The 21,114-nt window shown below is 37.6% G+C and overlaps 1 protein-coding gene across 48 annotated transcripts in view; it reads left to right on the top strand.

Annotated features, from left to right (window-relative positions):
* The window catches only part of SGMS1 (sphingomyelin synthase 1), a 314,409-nt gene that overhangs the window by 152,457 nt on the left and 140,838 nt on the right, over window positions 1-21,114 (top strand). For 31 of the 48 annotated variants that reach the window (XM_077945130.1, XM_077945145.1, XM_077945158.1 and 28 more), the window contains 2 exon segments: window positions 6,411-6,453; window positions 11,788-11,929. The gene's annotated coding sequence lies outside the window, so the exon portion shown is untranslated. 48 annotated transcript variants of the gene reach the window in all.

Raw genomic sequence — 21,114 nt, 5'->3', positions numbered from 1 at the left:
ATTTATTCTCCATAAATTCTAAAAAGAATCCAAGTTCAAAAGGCAAGGCATTTAGTTTTAAAAATATTTATTAAATTGTTGGATTATGTACTGTCTGTTTGGGATATGACATAAGCCATCCTTGTGGGACTTTCTGACTAGTTAAGGAGAGAGTATTACTATTCGAGACAGAGGCTGCTTGAACCACAGTAGATTAAACATAGTGTAGAGAACTATTTTTTTTAAGCATTAACAGTTCTATTTAGTTAAACTGAACATGTTAGTACTACTTTAGTTAAACATGTTGGTAGTGGAATAAGACTGTGTGAAGACGGTTTTAATGGAAATTGTATTATATTCCAATATGGTGGTAATTACCTAATTCCTAATCCAAATTTTATTGGATCATATTTCCATTGTTCTTTCTAAGCCAGGTGATGGGAATGGATTAACAGTGTGGGGAGCAGGATAGAGGAAGGGCATTACAGGGAACTGCAGGAGCAAATACCTAGCAATGAATAACTCTTTTGAGGGTGGGTAGTAATTTAGTCTTGAAAATAATGACTAGTGTGGAGAAAAGGGAACCCCTGTGCACTTTTGGTGGGAATGAAAATTAATGCAATCATCATGGAAACCAGTATGGAGATTTGTCAGAAAACCGAAAATAGAATTACCATATGATTCAGTAATCTCACTTCTAAGAATGTAGCCAAAGAAATTTGATCTGAATGCAGAAGAGATATGTGTACTCCCATGTTTATTGTGTCACTATTCACAATAGCTGAGATATGGAAACAACCTAGGAGTCCATTATCAGATGAATGGATAAAGAAAATGTGGCATATACACACTATGGAATACTCTTCACCCTTTAAAAAGTGGGCGCATTTGCATCAACATGGATGAACCTGGAGGACATTATGTTACTACATGATCTCACATATATGTAGATTCTTAAAAAGTCAAACTCATAGAAGTAGAGAGTAGAATGGTGGTTACCAGAGGCTGGGATGGTTAAGGGGGAGAGGGGATGGGGAGATAAATTGGAGGAATAAGTTCAAGAAATCTACTGTAAGGAATGATGACTGTAATATTAATAAATAATGCATCATAGATTTCAAAATTGCTAGAATAGATTTTACATGTTTTTACCACAAAAAATAAGTATGTGAGGTGATAGATATGTTAGCCTGATTTAATCTTTCCACATTGTAAATATATATCAAAATACATCACATTATTCTCCATAAATGTATACAATTATTTGTCAAATAAAAATAAAATTTAAAAAGAAAATAATAAATATAGAAAGTAAAAGTGGTCTTGACAATAACTGAGAAGATCAATTTGATTTAATTGGTAACACAAATATGATATGATTTTACTGGGTGCTAACCAATGTCTGTCTTACGTACTGAGAACTCATTAAACACAGACATGGTGTGACTCTTGCCCTTGACGAAGCTAGGATTAAATAACGTAGAAGATTATTTTGGTACATCTGTGGGTAAGGATTTAAAAACAAACAAAACTGCTCTCATTTTGTTTGTTTTTAGTAATGCTCTACTGTAGGCAGGGCATTACTGACGTGGCCCTTGATAACAAGTCCTGTGATGTAGGAAATAATTTCTTCAATTTGTGAATTTCTCAGTGAGAGTTCTGGGAACCTCAGATACTGCTGGGCAACCTGCAAAAGCTAAAATAGGGATTGAGATTTGTATTTGGGGAGGGAGGCATAATTTGAAGATTTAATTTGAGTAAACTTTGTGTTTGAAAGATCCTTTTTTATATCTCATACACGCTAATTGCACCAGTAAACCAGGAAAAGTGTTTGCCAGTCTCATAGGCTTGTTTCAAAGATTCAAATGAGTTACCTAAAAATATCAGAATTGTGTCTGGCCCCTACCAGGGAAGTGGTTGTGTTGGTTGATGTTGTGCTTTAGCTCAGTGTTATGACTCCCTGGTACCACATAGAAATGTAAATACTGATTTATGTGTTTTTTTTCTCCTTGCTAAACTAAGCTCCTTCAGGGAAGCTGCTCTTTCATCTCTATATAATCCCACCTTCTTGCTCAATAAATGTTTGCCGAATGAAGGGATAAAGTACCTCTTCTTTTCTGCAGCATTAAGCGAAGGCACTTGGTGTCACTCTTTCTGGGAAGGTGAGCGGAGGTGTTGTTTGCTTTGAGGTCGTGCTTAAAACTGGTTTAGTTTCCAGTCTTTTACCAGTTATGGTTTGTTCCCATGAACTTATCTCACCATTGCCTGGAGCATAGTTACTTTCACTCTTTATCATCTTTTTAAGTAACTACTTCCTTAAGGGCGTGTAGTATATTTCTTTGGAATTTTTATCCCTCATTAAATCCCTCATTCAGCTCCTACATTTTTAGTAGATTGCAATCCGTAAGTCTGTTCTTTCCTTCTAGGTGAACCTGTTATTCTAAACTCTATTCAAATGCGTTTTACAGGAAAAGGGAAACCGGTTTGAGAGGCCAGTTTGGAAGTTGCTGAACTCCCAGGGTAGTTAATGGATGGTCTTTTTTATTTTTTGTTTTCTTTTACATCTCAGCCAGCAGTTTCAAGAGAGGAGCTCTGTAACTTACTCAAAACAATCATGTTTGGCTGTAAATTGAGGCAAAGTTTGAGGAAGGACTTTACCCTTTGCATTACTCTTTTAATCTAGAAAAGGTAAGAAAGCAGTGTAGTGAAGGGAAGATTAAGTCTTTCGTTAAGTGTAGTGGGAAGTCCTCCCTTGTGAAGAGAGCTGATGCCAGTGATACCAGCTGCCAGCAGGAAGAAGCTTTAAGGGTGACTGCAGCAAGAGACTTGCAACCTTCAGTCACCAAAGCTAGAGACCATGCCTGGGGCTTTTTGACAGCAGCAGGATCCTGTTTGAAGATAGTAAAGGTTCTCCTCCAAGCAGAAGAAAGGGAGAAAAGGGTCAGTTAAACTCTGTTTATTGAGAGTTAGATATTAAAGGAAGAAAACACTAACTTTGTATAAAGGAAGAAAACACAAACTTTCTACTTTGGATTTTGTATTCTCTTAAGCCAGGCTCTAATTTGCAAAACATGCTGTTTATGAGTAAGAATGAGAAAGTTTTCAGTGTTTTTACTATTCTAATAAAATGCAGTTTTAATGGAGTGCTCTTCCTGGTCTCTCTATATTATTTATTTCTTATTACACGCCGTCTTTCCCCTGAGAATCAACAACTGAACTCTAATAATAGGGTGTGGGACAGGGCTGCCAAAAACGAAGCGTGCCTGCTGCAATTTCCACATCGTGTGTCCATAGCAGGCAATGGCAGTTGATTTGGGCACTGTCTTCTGGTGTGGCTTCTAGGAAGCCACTGCCTATTGATCAATCAGATTGGCCCCAGAATGAAACCACTGCCCCCCTGCACCCCCAATCTAAGAGGAAGTAATAAGTTTTGAAAGGGTTGGCCCTACAAATGTAAACTTATAAAGTGGGGGCTTGCCAATGCCTTGCAGAATTTTGTGAACTTTAATCTTTTCTTTCCACAACCTTGGTTCTTATGCCCATTCCTTTTTACCCTTTGAACTTTCTCCTACTCCAGTGTGTTTTCCTTGAGAGGAAGTCACAAGTAGTAAACACATAGGAGTTTGAGTATTGCTATACCAGAATTATTGAATAGGGGAAGAGTACCTTATTCTGTACCACACTCCCCCCACCACCAGGATTCTGCATGTCATTAGGTTAATGTCTGCAAAGACTCATGCCATACTTTGCTCAATCCTCAATCGAAAGTTTAAAGCCACAGACTTTTAAGTATAATGTGGGTAATTTTTTCCTTAGATGATTTACTGTGCATGGTATGCATTGTTAACTTGCTTACTTATAGAGTCCCAGAAAGAACTTTTTGCATTGTATCTTCATGGCATGTGTCCCCTGAAAAATCAAGCCTGCAGCTTTCACTATGCATTCCATATGCTAGATCCTATAAAAGGAAGATTACCAGGGTGCTCTCAGAGGCTTTAGCAGCTATCCTAAAAATAGTCCCTCTAGACCTTCTCAAGCCACTCGCTGACAGAATACTTACTCCATCTCACGGGAGGAAGGAGTGTCAAGATCCTTTACTCGGGAAGATAGCAAAAGCAATTTGAAACTGGAAAATAGTGAATGGATCAATTTTTATTAAAAAACAGATTCAAGTATATTCATCACCAAGGCAGAGTTGTTATGGTCAACACAATAGCCTAAAGGTATCCGACATGTAATTTGGAACCCTTTCCCATTTCCTCAAAGTTTGACGTTGGACAAATTTGCAACTTTGGACAAGTTACAACATAACCTCTGTTATGAGCCTAATGTCTTCATCTGGTTAAGTAGGGGATTCTAAACCCTTCACCCTCCACCCCTCACCCAACACACACACATAGGGTTCTTGTGGGGTTAAGTATAAAGGCATCTCATGATGTCTCACAATCATTTATTGTCATTGAGATATTACTTTGTGTTCACCAGTGAGGATGTAGGAAGATCTTTTTAGCTACACTTCTTTGATATATAACATATTGCCTTAAAAGGTAGATATTTTATTTTCTTCCTGTCAAATGGCAGAATGGGAAGTTCCCTTTTTCAACTATGTTCCTATTTTGGCCCCTGCTTTTTGAAAGTACTTGTGATAGAAATTAAATATTCATGCAGGTGTGGCATGCCGTTTGAAGGTGACACTATCATGGGTTCTTCAATAATTATCTGGTGGTAATTTGCCTCTTTGCATCTGTGGCTATCTCTGAGGGACACTGTGTTCTTCTGATTTCTCCCATTACAGTGGGAAAGCACACAGTACCATAAAACCAGTTAACATGTCAGAAAATTATCTCTTATGAAATTCAGTTTCTTTTGAAACTTCTTTGATGTACAAAAAGATAACATGGGCCTACTTTACAAGTAACAAAACTATTCCACTTTCTGGTAATTCAGAAGACTTCTTGGGTCCTGAATAAGTTGATTCTTTTCCTTTAAATGATTTGTGGGTAGGGACAAAACAGCATATTCTGTATTTAATTATAAGGCTTCATTTTCGTGAATCTCTCTCTTTTTGTTGATGGCGAATCTAGCCCTGCATTCAAGCTGTAAAGAGGAATAGCATTATTTCACCCACAAACTGTTTACATCAGAAACCATTGATGATTTGAGACTCAGTATTGGTATCTGTCAACTGGAGATTGCAAAACAGGCTTCCTAGGAATTGGAAGATTAAGTGAGATCATGCATTAGTAATTTCATCTAGCTTCTAGCACGGACGAGCTTGGTTACTATCTTTATAGGTATTTCTGTACCTATAGAAAGGAGGCCACCCTCCCTCCCCACTCCCTTCTCTCCCCTCTGCTCCTGCCTTCTCCCATCTTATTCCCAGAAGTCCATTCCTCCTGGACAACAGGAAGGCCCTTCCCCTTCTGTTTCTATCATAAACTGCTTCTCTGTCCTTTGGTCTCTGGAAAACTTGCAGGTTGACCTCATACAATCAACCAATCAGCCAAAACTTTTTCCTCAGACACGTTAACATCTTTCGGAAATAATACCACTTTGTAGTCAACGACTACTTGCTCCCCTTTCCTTAAAGCATTTTATTTTTGACCAGATACAGGGATTCTTAGACTCCCAGATAGATTCCTAAATAATTATACCTAGCCCAACAGGCAAAACTAATGTGTTCTATTTGAAGGCAGGGCAGTGTTGACTTTTTGGGAGAGTGGTGTTCACTTTAAGAAAATTTATTAAGCCACACAAGATTTCTGGGCTTGCTAATTTTTTTAAAAATTACTTTTTCCCCTTTCTGCATGTAGCCTAATTCACTTGTATATTTTACTTACACAGGGTCATATTTCATTTTTAGCTGAAAAAGTCTTTCATGAAATAAAACGCGGAAGCATTTTTAAGCCTTTAGGGTGATGTGGGTTAGTTATTTATAAGCTGTTTGATCATACCCTTATGTATGTGGTCTGTGGTTGTTCCACTTAACTTGCTATTGATTGCATTTTGGTAAAAATGAAAATTTACCCCAGGGTTGTAATTATTACGGTTTGAAAAATACACTTTCTTGCTTCTTTATCTTTTTTATATAGTCAGTTAGCAGTTATTTACCTAAATGGAGAGGAGATAATTTATAAAGGTACATGGTTTTAAAACTCCTGTTATACCATCAGATGCATTTGGTGTGCGATTTTTTTTATTGCCATTGGATTTGCATGCTTACTTCTGCTTGGCATTGTCTAATAGAAGCTTACTCTGAATACCATGACAGCCAGAAATTAGTTGGGAATTGGTGAAATAATGCTTTTTCTTTTTCCTATGGATACATAACAAGAAGTGAGTAATAGTTAACTTGGATTTTAGGCTTTTTTTCTTATAAGCAGCTCATTGCATGAAGAATGCACTTTAATTTACATATTACTTTCTTCTAGATTGGAAGGAAGACTGATGAAGAAAAATAACAGCATGATTCAGGTAAATGGATTTTTAAATTATTTACCTTTTATGCTAATTTATATTTTCTGTGTTCTCCCAATGAAAGGATCTAAACAAACAATTTTTGTCGGCAATTGGAATATATAAGGAATATTTTGGGGATATAGATGAAATAGTCAAATACATATTACCATTTAATTAATTTAGTTATGTACATATTTTGTGCAAGTATTTATGCAAAATGGAGTATTTATAACTAATGCTTTTTTCCTACCCCAGAATAATTTTCTTCCAACTCTTTACATACATATCTGACATCAGTGTCTTCATTATTTGAGTCATATTTTTGAAGCATTCAATATTATTTTCTACAGCCTGTTATCATTTTAGGTGTTTGCAGTACAGCACTTTTGGAATCTATGTATGGCACTATATTTGGAAATTTTATCCCAAGCCACAAGTAATCATTTGCATAATCTTAGGACAGTTGCTGTTTCCATTCTTTCTGTGTAGATGAACATTGAAGATCTCTACTGTGTAACAATTTGTAGAATTGTTTTCTTAAGTCTTTCTCCCTCTTTCCCTCCTTTCCTTCCTTCCTTCTTTCCTTTCATTTATTTTATTTATTTAGAGGTAATTGCATGTATAGTGTTTAAGAATTCAAATAGTACTCTAATAGCCATTCTTTGTTCTTTTATACTCTTATTGCCTCTTTGCCTAAAGATAGCCCTTTTCAATACTTTTAGTTGTATTTTCCAGTATTCATCTACCTATTTCTAAACAACACATTGTATGCTCTAAGTGCCATTTATTGATTCCTTTTAAAATCTTAGACTTATACATTGATTTCCTACTGAGGAGTTCTCTCTCATAGACCACCATTTACCCTTACTACATACCTACTTTTCCTGTCTCTTTATTTTCTTGATGCAGTCATTGTTACTGCACCCTTTACCCTTACTACATACCTACATATTGACCACCCTTTACCCTTACTACATACTTACTTTTCCTTTCTCTTTATTTTCTTGATGCAGTCTATATTTAGATAAGTATTAATGTCTACTTTATTATGACTATATATTTTTGTGGCTGAGCTCTGTGGTATAAGTTGAGATGTCTCAAGCCATTCTGCCTCCCAGTTGGTTGTTTGTGAACTGTTTTTTTGTCTCTGGAAAATGTTTCATTACTTTTCTTTATCTCCAGAATTCTGCAATATTGGGACACCTCTCGTTGTTTTTGATGTTCATGGTTCTCTCAGCTTGGAAACTGATGTCTGTCAATTTGTAAATTTTCTTGTACTATTTCTTTGATAATTCCCCCCCCCCCATTCTCTCTTTTCTCTTAGTCTGTTAGTTGGGTATTTGCACCTACTGTTTGATCCTCTAATTTTCTTAAGTCTTACTCTTAACTATTTTCCATCCTTCTGTGTTTTTCTTCTGCTTTCTGAGAGGTTTCCTTAGTATCTGTTGAATGTTTAATTTCTGCTAGCGGGTTTGTAATTTTGAATTTAATTTTTTAGGGTCTATGAATATTTTGTTTTAAAAATTAGAATCCTGTTTTTGTTTCATAGATGCAATATTTTCTCATTTTTTTGAGAATATGAATTGGACTATTTTGCTGTTTTTTCCCGTTCTTTGCACATTTTCCTGTGTGTTCCCTTTATCTTCTCATTTTGATCACTGATTTTAATGTTAAAGGCTCTTCCCAAATGAGTGCTGGGGATTTAGTTGTCTGTTCTTACTTAAGAGTAAGATAATAAAAAATGGACTGCAAATTTGTTACCTGATTGGCTTCACTCTAAGGTCTTTGAGCAGAGGCTTTACTAGCCATTTCAGTAGGTAATTATCATGTATCAAAATCTGTAGACTTTTTTCCTTGGACCTTTCAGTTTATCCAAAAAGGAATTCTTTGTTTACTTTTTTTGTAGGGTGTAAGCCTACCTGTGAGGATTTGGGGCACCACAGAGGAGTGAGGAGGAAGGGAGCCAGAGGTCTCACCATCCAAGCCTGAGAATGCTTAGATCCAGTGCTTTTGTTTCAGCCTTATCTGGAGTCTAGGTTTGAAGTCTTGCTGTATCATTTTCTCCAGAGGGTAAACTGCCCCTTCTTACAGGGATGTAAGGATGTAGGGATGGTTTGTTTGGCTCTACCAGGTGAGGGAGAGGATCTGGGGTTCTAACTCCCTCCCTTTCTCCCTTCTTCCCTCCCTCCTCCCCTTCTTTGCTCCACACAAATTTATCATCTTACAGTTCTGTGCGTCAGAAGTCTGACGGCAGGTCTCACTGGGCTAAAATCAACGGGCCAGGCGCAGTGGCTCATGCCTGTAAACCCAGCACTTTGGGAGGCCAAGCTGGTGGATCACTTGAGGTCAGGAGTTCAAGACCAGCCTGGCCAACATGGTGAAACCCTGTCTCTACCAAAAAATACAAAAATTAGTCGGGTGTAGTGGTGAATGCCTGTAGTCTCAGCTACTCAGGAGGCTGAGGCATGAGAATCGCTTGAACCCTGGAGGCAGAGGTTGCAGTGAGCAGGGATCATGCCACTGCACTCCAGCCTGGGCGACAGAGTGAGACCCTGTAGCAAAACAAAACAGGTGTCCACAGGCTGCACTCTTTTCCACAGGCTCTAGGGAAGAGTTCCTTTCCTTGTTTTTATTTTTTAGCTTCTAGCTGCTGGCTGCATTTCTTGGCTCCTGGCCCCTTTCCATCTTTAAAGTCAACAATGGTCAAATGGCCTCATATTGCATTACTCTGACTTCCTTTTCTGTCTACCACTTCCACTTTTAAGGACCCTGGTGATTATACTAGGCCCATTCAGATAATCCAGGATAATCTCTCATTTGTTTTTATTGTGGTAAAAAACACATAACATAAAATATATTCATTTTTAAGTGTACAGTAGTGTTAACTATGTACACATTGTTGTACAAAAGCTCTCTAGAACTTTTTATGTTGCAAAACTGAAACTCTATACCCATTGAACAGCAACACCCCTTTAGCCCGACTGCCCAGCCTCTGGCAACTACGAACCACCTTCTGTTTCTGTAAATTTGGCTACTTTAGGTATCTCCTATAAGTAGAATCATGTAATATTTGTCTTTTTGTGACTGGCTTGTTTTACTTTGCATAATGTCCTCAGGGTTCATCCATGTTGGAGCACATAAGAGGATTTCCTTCTTTTTAAGGTTGAATAATATTTCATTGTATGTATATACCATGTTTTCTTTATTCATCTGTCATTGGATGTGTAGGTTGCATCCACCTCTTAACTATTGTGAGTAGTGCTTAAGTAAACAGGGGTGTGCAGATATCTCTTCAAGACCCTGCTTTCACTTCTTTCAGATGCGTACCAAAAGTGAGCTTACTGGATCATATGTTTTGAGGAACTGCCATAACTGGCAGAAATGTGCCATTTGACATTTCTGCCAACACCGTACAAATATTACAGTCAACTTCTCCACATCTTTGTCAACACTTGCTATTTTCTATTTTTGTTTTTGATAGTGGTCATTCTAATGGGTGTGAGATGATATCTCATTGTGGTTTTGATTTGCATTTTCCTGATGATTAGGAATGTTAAGCATCTTTTCATGTGCTTATTGACCATTTGCATATCTTCTTTGGAGAAATGTCCATTCAAATCCTTTGCCAATTTTTAATTATTATTTAGCTTTTTGTTGTTGAATTGTGGGCATTCTTTATATATTCTGGATATTAACACTTTGTCAGATATATGGTTTACAAATATTTTCTGTGGGTTGTCCTTTCACTTGGTTGATTGCTTCCTTTAGTTTTTAAGTTTGATGTAGTCCCATTTGCTTATTTTGTGTGTTTTTTTTTTTAACCTGTGTTTTTGATGTCATACCCAAAAAATCATTGCCAACTCCAATGTCATGAAGCGTTTCCTCTATTTTTTTTTTTTTTTTGCTAGGAATTTTATAGTTTCAGGTCTTAATTTTAGGTGTTTACTCCATCTTGAGTTAACTTTAATTTATGGTGCGGGGTAAGGGTCTTTTTTTTTTTATACACACTTCACCACCCCCATCTTTTCAGTCTTCCCTGCTCCCCTTCTGAGGAACCAGAAGCTCCATCATTTCCTAAGCGTTTTGTTGCCTAGGTTAGTGCTGGAATTATAGGCATGAGCCAGCACGCCTGGCCTGAAACTTTAATTGAATACTTTTAAGCTAATGTAATGGCAAAAGAGTCCTAGTTTTTGTTTGTTTGTTTTATTTTATTGCTGTTTTAGTTGATAACTGCTTTCTTTGTGCCTATGTTTGATTATTTACAGATGTAGCACCTTTTCTTACCGATAGAATAAATAATGATTAAAAGATGGGAGGGTGCGGAGGGATGCCTGGTCCTAACTAAGTCCTTAGGACTGTTGAGAGTAGTGGATTGTTTTTGTCTGTAAGAATGGTTTATAGAATTAAGTCTGTTAGTTGGCTCAAGGTATCAGCTCCCCAGCTTGACAGCTGGAGAGCACCTGTGATTTTTATCCTGGGGTCCAGGGATAGCTTTAAGGAGTTAACGATTGTCCTGAAATTTAAGTGGAGAGGGATGGAACAGGCTTAGTTTTCATAGATACTCAATACTGTAGGGCGTATATGATCCTGAAAAGGGTTGAGAGCCTAATTCTTATAGATTATCACGGGAAAAAAAAAAAAAAGAAAATGTTACTGATTAAATTAAATACGATCGAACAAAATATACTGCCTTTCTAGCTACCATTAGATTCCATATTCTTCCACACATAAGTACAAATTACTACGAATGAGGCACTAAATGAATAGCCCTCTTTGTTCTTTAGTACAAGACATTGTCTCTAGCTTCCTGATTATGCTGCCAGGAAATGTGTACCATGTACACATATATAACTATAAAAGCTGTTACTTATCAGGGTAATGTTTTGGCCCCAGAGAGATCATAACATTTTTATAAGTCAACTTGTAAAGACAATAACTCAGTAGTTACCTTTGTTTTCAGTTTGAAGCTGAAACTTCAAACTTATACTTAATTTATGATAATCAATTATTTGTTGGCAACTAAAAATAGTAGATAATTATATAAAAGGAGAAACACCTTTTATAGTCATAGGGCTAAAAACTTTTAATTAGAAAAGATGGAGTAAGCTTTATGTTATATGTATATATTATACTACTGTAAAAAAATACAACAATTAAAAAGCTAGAAAAGAAAGAAAAAATGGGAGGAGGTAGGGAAGGTTCATTATGAATTCTTTGTTTCCAAGTTTACAAGTACTTTAATCCTTTTATTTATAGTGAACTGCACTGAATTTACACAGTCTCTCTCAGCTTTAGAATTTTGTGATTCTGTTTTGAAGTTGTTAAGCTGAAACTGCTTCTTTGTTCCAGGCACACCACTGAGTTTTTTGGGATGCCCATAAGTGTATGGTTTGGAAACATGAAATAGAAGACGAGACCCTGCCTCAGCAAGTATACCTGAGACTACTTTTAGAGGAACCTGTCGATAAATGCAAAACAGCAGCCGTTGGAGGTATGTATTAACAGAGAACTCTGATTGAAGCTGATGTGGCCCACTCTGCTCTACTCAGTCAAATGGAGTCATTCTCTGGGAATGAGCTCTTCTCTTGAATCCCACTGTTCATAGGACAGAACTCTCAGGCCTGAAATAGCTGGTGTCTTTCTGTAACTTTGTCTGTGTGGTGGGATATCACTCGTCACTCTTTGATGAACTCTGATTCAGACCCTTGAGTGTCCTTCCCAATGCCTCAAGGACATTAGACTCTTGTCACATGAAAGTGATAGCAAATTTCTAATTAAAGGCCTCATTGCCTTCTTCCCTGGGAGTAGAGCAGTCAATGTCAAAGCTCAGCAAATGTGTCTCATAAACCAGCTGTTACTGGCTTTACTTTTCCCTGAACATCATCAAGGTCATTTCTGATTGGATATGGTTGTATCAGATTGATTGGTTCCCTCTTAGTCATTTACTTTGACCTGCTTGTTTCTTGACCCCCGTTAAATATTTACCCCATTTTCTTGGTTTTTAGCCTTTAATTTTTATCTCCTCAACAATGTATCATCAAGATCAGGGACACCCATTATTTCATATCCATTATTTCATATCCTGTGACCTTTGGTGGATGTCTGGCTTTGGATGCACTGGCTCTCTTGGTAAGGCACAGCCTATGTTATTGTCATATGTCACCTTGATCGTTTAGGATTTTTGTAGTCTTTTTTTTTTTTTTTTTCCATCTACCAGTGAAGAACACTACAAATGTACCTTGTGCTGAGTATTTTACGTGTCTTTGTCACACCGTCATGAAAGCATTAAGCGAGTCCCATTTTGCAGATGAGGAAATAAGGTTCCAAGTGGTTAAACAACTGGCCTGCTATTCCCAGAGAGTAAGTGGCAAGAATGGAATTCAGCACTGAGTCTGTCTTAAATTGTGTACCATAGAAATAGCATGCCCTACTGTATTCCCTTTTTGAAGCAGAGTTTTTTTTTTTTTTTTTTTTTTTTTGAGACGGAGTCTGGCTCTGTCGCCCGGGCTGGAGTGCAGTGGCCGGATCTCAGCTCACTGCAAGCTCCGCCCCCCGGGTTTACGCCATTCTCCTGCCTCAGCCTCCCGAGTAGCTGGGACTACAGGCGCCGCCGCCTCGCCCGGCTAGTTTTTTTGTATTTTTTTAGTAGAGACGGGGTTTCACCGTGTTCGCCAGGATGGTCTCGATCTCCTGACCTCGTGATCCGCCTGTCTCGGCCTCCCAAAGTGCTGGGATTACAGGCTTGAGCCACCGCGCCCGGCCTAAGCAGAGTTTTAAAAATATTCTTATTCAGCTGGGCATGGTGGCTCACACCTGTAATCCCAGCACTTTGGGAGGCCAAGGCGGGCTGATCACCTGAGGTCAAGAGTTTGAGACCAGTCTGGCCAACATGGTGAAACCACCTCTCTACTAAAAATACAAAAATTAGCTGGGCATGGTGGTGGGTGCCTGTAGTCCCAGCTACTCAGGAGGCTGAGGCAGGAGAATCACTTGAACCTGGGAGGCGGAGGTTGCAGTGAGCTGAGATCTTGCCACTGTACTCCAGCCTGGCCAACAAGAGTGAAACTCCATCTAAAAAAAAAAAAAATTCTTATTCTTGTGGAATTTTAATCTTCTTTTTTTCAGCTTTTGCTACTTTCCCCCCATTTCATGGCATTTTATTTGGTTTATAATTATAACACTTAATTTGAATCATTAAAATTAAACATTTCCAACTTTTATTATTTTTATAATATCACTGAGAATATATTATTGGTATGAGACGTTATTAAAATATGCCCTCTTTCTCACATAGGCTCTGATGTCTTTACTGATTCTATGTTTTCTGAGTTGATTATGAGTCTAGCATGGGAGACAGGAGTGGACTTTTATATTTCTAATATAGTCCTACTAGTACAGAGTTATTGAAGATGACATAGAAGAATGATAAGATTTTGCCAGAAATATTCTCCTGTAGTTCACAAAGTTGTTTTAGAACCTGAATTCTTTAAAATATAGAACATCTATTCAAGTACTTAGTTTTGGCTCAGTGACCACTTTCAATGTGTACAGCTGGGAAGTTGCCTTATACAGAAGGATATAAGTTTTAAGTTTAAGAATATATGGTATCTGATTTTTTTCAATAAGGGGCTAAATAATTTGAAATTTCTATGTATTTAGGCTTCTAGAATGTTCTCATTAAATTAGTGGATGTACATACTGAAAAATATTTTAAATGATCCTAAAAATCCTGAGAGATAGATGTGGTCAACCTCACTGAAAGATGAATACACTGAGGTTTATAAGATTATGAAACTTGCCCAAGCTCATGTGATTAGAAAATAGCAGGGCCAGAATTGAACCTAGATCTGTTTTTCACCAGCAATGTTTCTAACAATTACATTGCCTTGCTGATTATACACAGTGGTGACATTTAGATCATAAACATGTCTAAGAATTTTCTTATGTTTAGCATTCATACAAAGGCAGTCCTAAACAGCTAAATAAGCCTCATCCTCACAGAAGCAAAAGCTTCTAGATGGGGTTGGTGTTGTTCGTCAACGAGGTTTTGTCAGGACAGTGGCAATTCTGGTGAATGATGGACTGAGCCACTCTTGAGAACTGGATGTGTCTGCTTGGGCTGCATGCCATTTCCCACCCAGTGCTTACCACGCTGTTAGCAGCAATTAGGGTCGACTCACCTTAGCAGTTGCATGAGCAGCTGTTTCTTCCAAAGCAAGTTGGGACTGGAATTTTGCCACACAATCACACAGTTAAGGACAGCTCTGGCATTTATATATGAATCTCAGAATTTTAGGTACACCATTTCTTTTCAGTAAATAAAATTTCTTTCTGCTTTTAAGTGTCTTTTCCTGATTCTACATAGAAAATTTGATGAATATTCACAGCCATAAAAAAGAATGAAATCATGTCCTTTGCAGTAACATGGAAGCACCTGGAGACCATTATTCTAAGTGAACTAATGCAGGAACAGAAAACCAAAAAGCACATGTTCTCACTATACGTGGGAGCTAAACATTGAATACATAAGGACCGGAACGATAGTAGGGAATGCTTGAGAGAGAGGGTCGGGGAGGCATGGATTGGAAGACTAACTGTTGGGCACTGTGCTTACCACCTTGGTGATGGGATCCTTCGTACACCAAACCTCAGTAACACACAACCTACCCATGTAACAAATCTGCACATGTATCTCCTGACCCTAAGATAAAAGTAGAAAAATATAAAAAACATTTATTTAAGTATGAACAAAAAGGAAAAAAAGAAAATTTGTTAAATATTGAAAAGTTTAAACAACAAAATAAAGATTAGCACTCAGATACAGCCATTGATAATATTTTGGTAAAGATGCTTCCAGCTTTTATTCCTATGAATATGTATGTCTTTTTAAAAATGCAAACTTAAAATCTTAGTGTTCTATATCCATTTTTACTTAGTATAATTGCAACATTTTTCCTATGTGCTTAAATGTTCTTTTCCAACATACTTTTAGTGGCTATAAGTATTCCCTTTGGGTAATAGCGTCAGTGAATCCATTCTATTAGTAAACCTAATCCTCATTCAGTTTAGCTTAAAACTTCTCTAAAAAACAAGAACATAATTGCCACTAGTTTTCATAATGATATCCTAATGATACTTTCAGATATGATGAGAAAATCTGGTTTCGATCACTTCCCCTGTCACATCATGAAATGAACCTGACTTGAAGTTTCCCAGTACAAATGCTGTGCATGACTGTAGCATGGAAAAATTCTCTTTTGACTGGGAAACTTTGAATATCTATTTTTCTTTCTCTGAGGTGGCTCATCTGTGACAAGTAACTTCAGTGTTTTCATACTTAGATGAAACTTCTCAAATCCTGATTTGCAGGTGATTTGGCTCTCCTAGTTGACTTTACTACTTCACTAAACCCTTTTTCTACTCCTAAATATTTCACATGGGCCAAACCCTGGGTCAGCAGCTACACTTACCTGAGGAAACCCCAGGTGTCATGAATGAGGTTAGAGAGAGATGCATAATGTAGTATTAATGTGACTTTTCCTGAAACCAAAGAGTTCTGTGCTCCTAGGCATTAAAGTTACCAAACTGAGAAGTTGATTACAACTGAAATGGGTAAACATGTAACAGAAGCACTCTACTCAGAAAAGGCTCCTATGAAGCTAGGACTATGACTTATTATTACTTATTTTTCTCTTAAAGACTATATTAATTAAATCACTATCATCCTCACCAAACCATTACTTTTCAGACATGGTTCCTTATTTCCCTTGGGATTCCATAGTGTCATGTGGGTAGGTAAGGGGTGAGGGAGGAGGACAAAGCCTCCTTATTGTCAATAATTGTCCTTATTGACAATAAGGAGGACCTCCTTATTGTCCCATCAACCAGCAGCTCTGCCTTTTATGTTTTATGTATTGAACTTCCACAAATTTTTGCTGAAAGAAAGGACTGCTGCTTAAGGGAGTAAAGACTGTGAAAATCACTGGGGCATTGTAGATCCTACGGGTGGATGAAAAAGAGATGGAAAATGGACGTCCAGACAGCATTACTTCCAAGTTTCCATTATGCTTGTAATTCTTCTGCAGTGGCACAGTCCTTCTGGGGTTTAATATTTACCATAGGTCCTCCGGTTGGACTTCCCATAGATTAGCCTGCTTTTATGATAGTGGTTTCCATAGAGACTCCTCAGAAATGTTAGGGTTAGGAGAGATGAAAGAGTGATAGCCTTACAAGTATTGGTGGTAGAAAGTAACCTTTTAGTGATCAGAGCAGTGAGTAGTGGAAGGTATAACCTGTTAAAGGCCCACAGGAGACTGGTTTCTATATTCTCGTTGATGTGTATTACCCAGTAGGAAGATGCACTTTCCATCAGAGTGATGTGGTGTATGAAATTCAGCCAGACAGTCTGTGAAATCTTCATTATCTATTTCTAGACTCATTTAAAACATTTTCGGTGGGCTCTCTCTTTTTTTTTTTTTCTTTGAGACGGAGTCTCGCTCTGTCACCCAGGCTGGAGTGCAGTGGTTGGATCTCGGCTCACTGCAAGCTCCGCCTCCCGGGTTTACGCCATTCTCCTGCCTCAGCCTTCCGAGTAGCTGGGACTACAGGTGCCCGCCACCACGCCCGGCTAGTTTTTTTGTATTTTTTAGTAGAGACGGGGTTTCACCATGTTAGCCAGGATGGTCTCGATCTCCTGCTCTTGTGATCCGCCCGTCTCGGCCTCCCAAAGTGCTGGGATTACAGGCTTGAGCCACCGCACCCGGCCATGAGCCACCACGCCCGGCCAGGTGGGCTCTCTTAAATTGAAGATTTATATTGGTAAATCACAGAACCAGCTACTCCCAAATAAAAAATTTTAGTGTTTTCGTTCCACAGCTCAGTTCGGACTAGAGAATTTTCTCCAAAGATATTTTTAACCAGCAAAGAATGAGGAACTAACTAAAGAGTTTGCAATGGCTAATTTACAATTGGTGCCCAGAATCCTTAACCACAGTTAAAAATCTTCGCTTTATTTACTGGACAGTTGGTGCAGGGGTATCAATGTATGAAGATCTTAATGTTAATATATATTTAGTTATTCAGAGAATGAGCTTAGTCTTGAGGTGAAAACTGGAGAGAAAATTCTTGCTTTCTTCATCAGGAAAGGGGTAAATTATGACCAACTTGCAAACATAACAGGACACATTGGTGTCAAATAGGGCCTGAGCTGTTTGTATACGAATTGTGTATATGGCTACAACTGTTGGGGTGACATTCAACAAGATGTGAATGAATGACACCCCTGGAATTGTGCAGTGCTGCAGCCCTGGGTATAGCCATTTATTCTGTTAGTCATTTATCTAGTGAATGTCTCTACCTTATGCCTGGCACTTTCCTAGGTACTAGACCACAAGAGTGGGCAAGGCAAACAAACGAGATCATTTCTCTCATGGAACTTACAGTCCAAAAGGGGTTGGGCAGGGTCTTCAGGGAGATAAGTAATAAAGAGGGAGGTAAACAGTATTTCAAATATGATGCTAGAAAGAAAATAGGGCAACAGAGTGTTTTTGGGTAGGAAAGACTATTTTAGATCAGGTCTAAAATGTATGACCTATGTTCTTGTGGGCTATTTACTTCTTGTACTGCGTATAAGTTGGTGAATTTTTATATTCACCAACTCTCATTAAATAATTCAGAGAAAAGGTAAGATTTCCTCCATCAAAATTGTGTTTTATAGAAATTAAACTTTATCAAGTGCCACATTTCAGTGGTAAAAACTGAGATAACTTCATTTCTTAAGTAGTTTGTTAAAGTAGAATTTTAAAACAATAATAAATTGCTGGACTATAGCATATAAAAAGTTTTCAGTCCATTCAGGGGAAAACTGTAATATACTGCTTGTGAAGGTTGAAGAGAGAGAAGTTGGACTGATTACCTTGAGCACCTTAGACTCATTGTGACCCATGTTGAATGGATCACTAAGCCTCACTGATTTTTTCCCCCCTTTTTTCCCCTTTATATATATAATGTCCTTTTTCTCTGTTTCTTTTTGTCCCTTTTCACTGCTCTATCACCACTCTAGTGAGGTCCTTCTTACCACAGGGTCGTCCATTTTAATAGCCTTTCCCTTGGTATCTCTGCATCTGGTCTAGCTGATTGGTTAGTTTTTCTGATGCCACATTTATAGTTCTATTCCCTTCTTAAAAGCCTTTACTTTACTCTCCACTCACTTCAGAGTGATAAAGGCCAGACTCTTTAGCTTGGCATGTGAGGTCCTCCATGATCTGTCCCATTGTGTATTTCCAACCGTATCCCTGCTTTTACTCAGTGCAAACTTTAGGCTCTATCCAGACTTTCTGTTCCCCTTCCTGTTGTGCTTTTGCTCAAGCTGCTATCTGGAAAACTCACTTCTTTCTTTCTTTCTTTCTTTTCTTTTTTTTTTCTTTGCCTATGTAAATCCTGTTTGATGTTCAGAGTCTAGTTTGAATAGATCATCTCTTCTTTCTGGCTGCTTTAAAGATTTTGCTTTGTTTTTAGGAGTCTGTGATTTGCTTATATCTAAGTGGGGAAACTCTTTCTCCGCCAACTTTTCCTTCCCTCCTTTTCTTCCCTTCTAACTTCCTTTCTCCCTCCCTCCCTTTTTCCCTCCCTCCCTTTTTTCCCTCCCTCTCTTTTTTCCTCCCTCCCTCCCTCCCTCCCTCCCTCCCTCCCTCCCTCCCTTCCTTCCTTCCTTCCTTCCTTCCTTCCTTCCTTCCTTCCTTCCTTCCTTCCTTCCTTCTCCGTCTGTCTCTCCCTTCCTCCCTGAGAATCTTTGGGTTTTTTGGGCCTAAAGATTGCTATTAGGAATATTTTATCATTATTCCTTAGAATAATGCCTCTTCCCCATTTTCTTTAGTATTTCTTTCTGGAAATTGAAGAAGACATGTTGGACTGTCTCACTTGTCTTCCACATCCTTCTTTCATATTTTTGATATCACCATCTTTTATGTTACAATTCTGGACAGTTTCTTTGGATTTGTCATTTGGTTCACCAGTTCTTTCTTTAGCTATTTCTAATCTGCTGTTTAAGCTGTCCTTGATGATGGGGATTTTTATATTTTTAAATTTTATTTTATTTTATTTTTATCCTACTGTTTTATCCCCAGAGCCTAGACCAAGGTGTAATACTTAGTACATAGGTGCTTAATAACCATATGTTGAATGAATTGACATGAGTTTTTTATCTTTTAATTTTTAAATACCATTTTTGGTCCCTTTTCAAGTAAACATGCTAGTTTTTTCAGATAAAATTTTACTCCCTTTTACATTTCTCTTATTTATTGAAATATATTAAATATACTTATTTTATGCTCATAATTCTAGTATTTGAAATGTTGCCAAATCTGATTCATTTGCCTGTTTCTGTTGGCTGTCACTCCTGGTCTCTTATTTCCTTGTATTTCTATGATTTATTGACTATGGACTCATATTCCTTGGAAGTTTTATCTGTGTGAGTTGTTCGAGGCCTAGATTGAAGGTAGATTTTTCCAGAGAGTATTTGTATTTGCTTCTGCCAAGTGCCTATAGCTACTATCAATCTGGACACTCTTTACATTATATTCTCTGCCTGAGGTTTTTTTGAGGCATATAGCATAAATTTAGACCACAGAACAACATAAATACTAGTTGTTGGTTGTGAATTCTCAAGGGAGATTTTCCACCCCGTGAAGGTGCTATGGTTAAAAAAGCAGTTCCTCTTTTGGTGTAGCAAGTTTATTTCTAATTTTCCTATATCTGAGGGTATAGTTTTGTGAAGTTCCAGTTTTACGCAGGGGTCTGTTAAACTCACCAGCTTGAGTGGTACTGGTTTTCTCTTTTCTCTCTCTTGTTCTGTGCAATCACTATAATGGAAGTTCAGTATGACTAGGGTTGTGGCCTTGGTGCTTTTCTACCTCCCAGCATTCTCACTCTTACTTTGTTTTGGCTTCTCTGAATTTCATACTTTATTGTCACCTCATTGGTACATTTACAGAGATTTTATACTTTATTATCTTTCAATTATTTTCATTAAGAGAGACCAGTTTAAAGTATCTAGTATATCATTCTGCAAAAATAGACCTCTTTTGTTGGTTTGTTTTTAGTATGTGCTTCTAATGGATGAGGTGGAAACACATTTACGACAGAACTCAAAAAATTATTAAAAAGTTAGGTACAGCTCAGCCTCCTCTTTTAATTTAAATGTCTGCTATACACAGTCAGATTAGGTTAAGAGAGGGTGGAGAATAACCCCTTGTAATATGCTCTCTAAGTTGGCTGAGATGTTGATGTCTTAGAGATATTATTTATCGAAATGAGATTTATTTTTGTCCATTGATTTATTGTCTTGCATTTTACTATATATATTATAGATTAATTTTCTAATATTTTACTATATATACTATATATATTTTACCCTTCTAAGTAGGATTTGATTCCTAAGTAATGCTCTATAACTGATACATAACAAATAATAAGAAAATATTATTTGTTACACGATATCTGCCATGGGTCCATTTAATGATACCCTGAAAGAGACTCTGTAGTACCTTAGTCCTTTCACTCAATGTTATTTCATTTGATTCTGAATGAGTGCAATATTATTTGTAAGGGAAAATGGTTGTAATTAGTAGAATATGTTAGTGATTTCAAAAAAAGAAACCAGTCTCAGGAAGATATTTT

The sequence above is a fragment of the Macaca mulatta genome, chromosome 9 (assembly GCF_049350105.2).
Source record: "Macaca mulatta isolate MMU2019108-1 chromosome 9, T2T-MMU8v2.0, whole genome shotgun sequence".
NCBI classification, from domain to species: domain Eukaryota; kingdom Metazoa; phylum Chordata; class Mammalia; order Primates; family Cercopithecidae; genus Macaca; species Macaca mulatta.
Note: the sequence above shows the minus strand (reverse complement) of the source record. Positions and strands in the feature narration are given on the sequence as shown.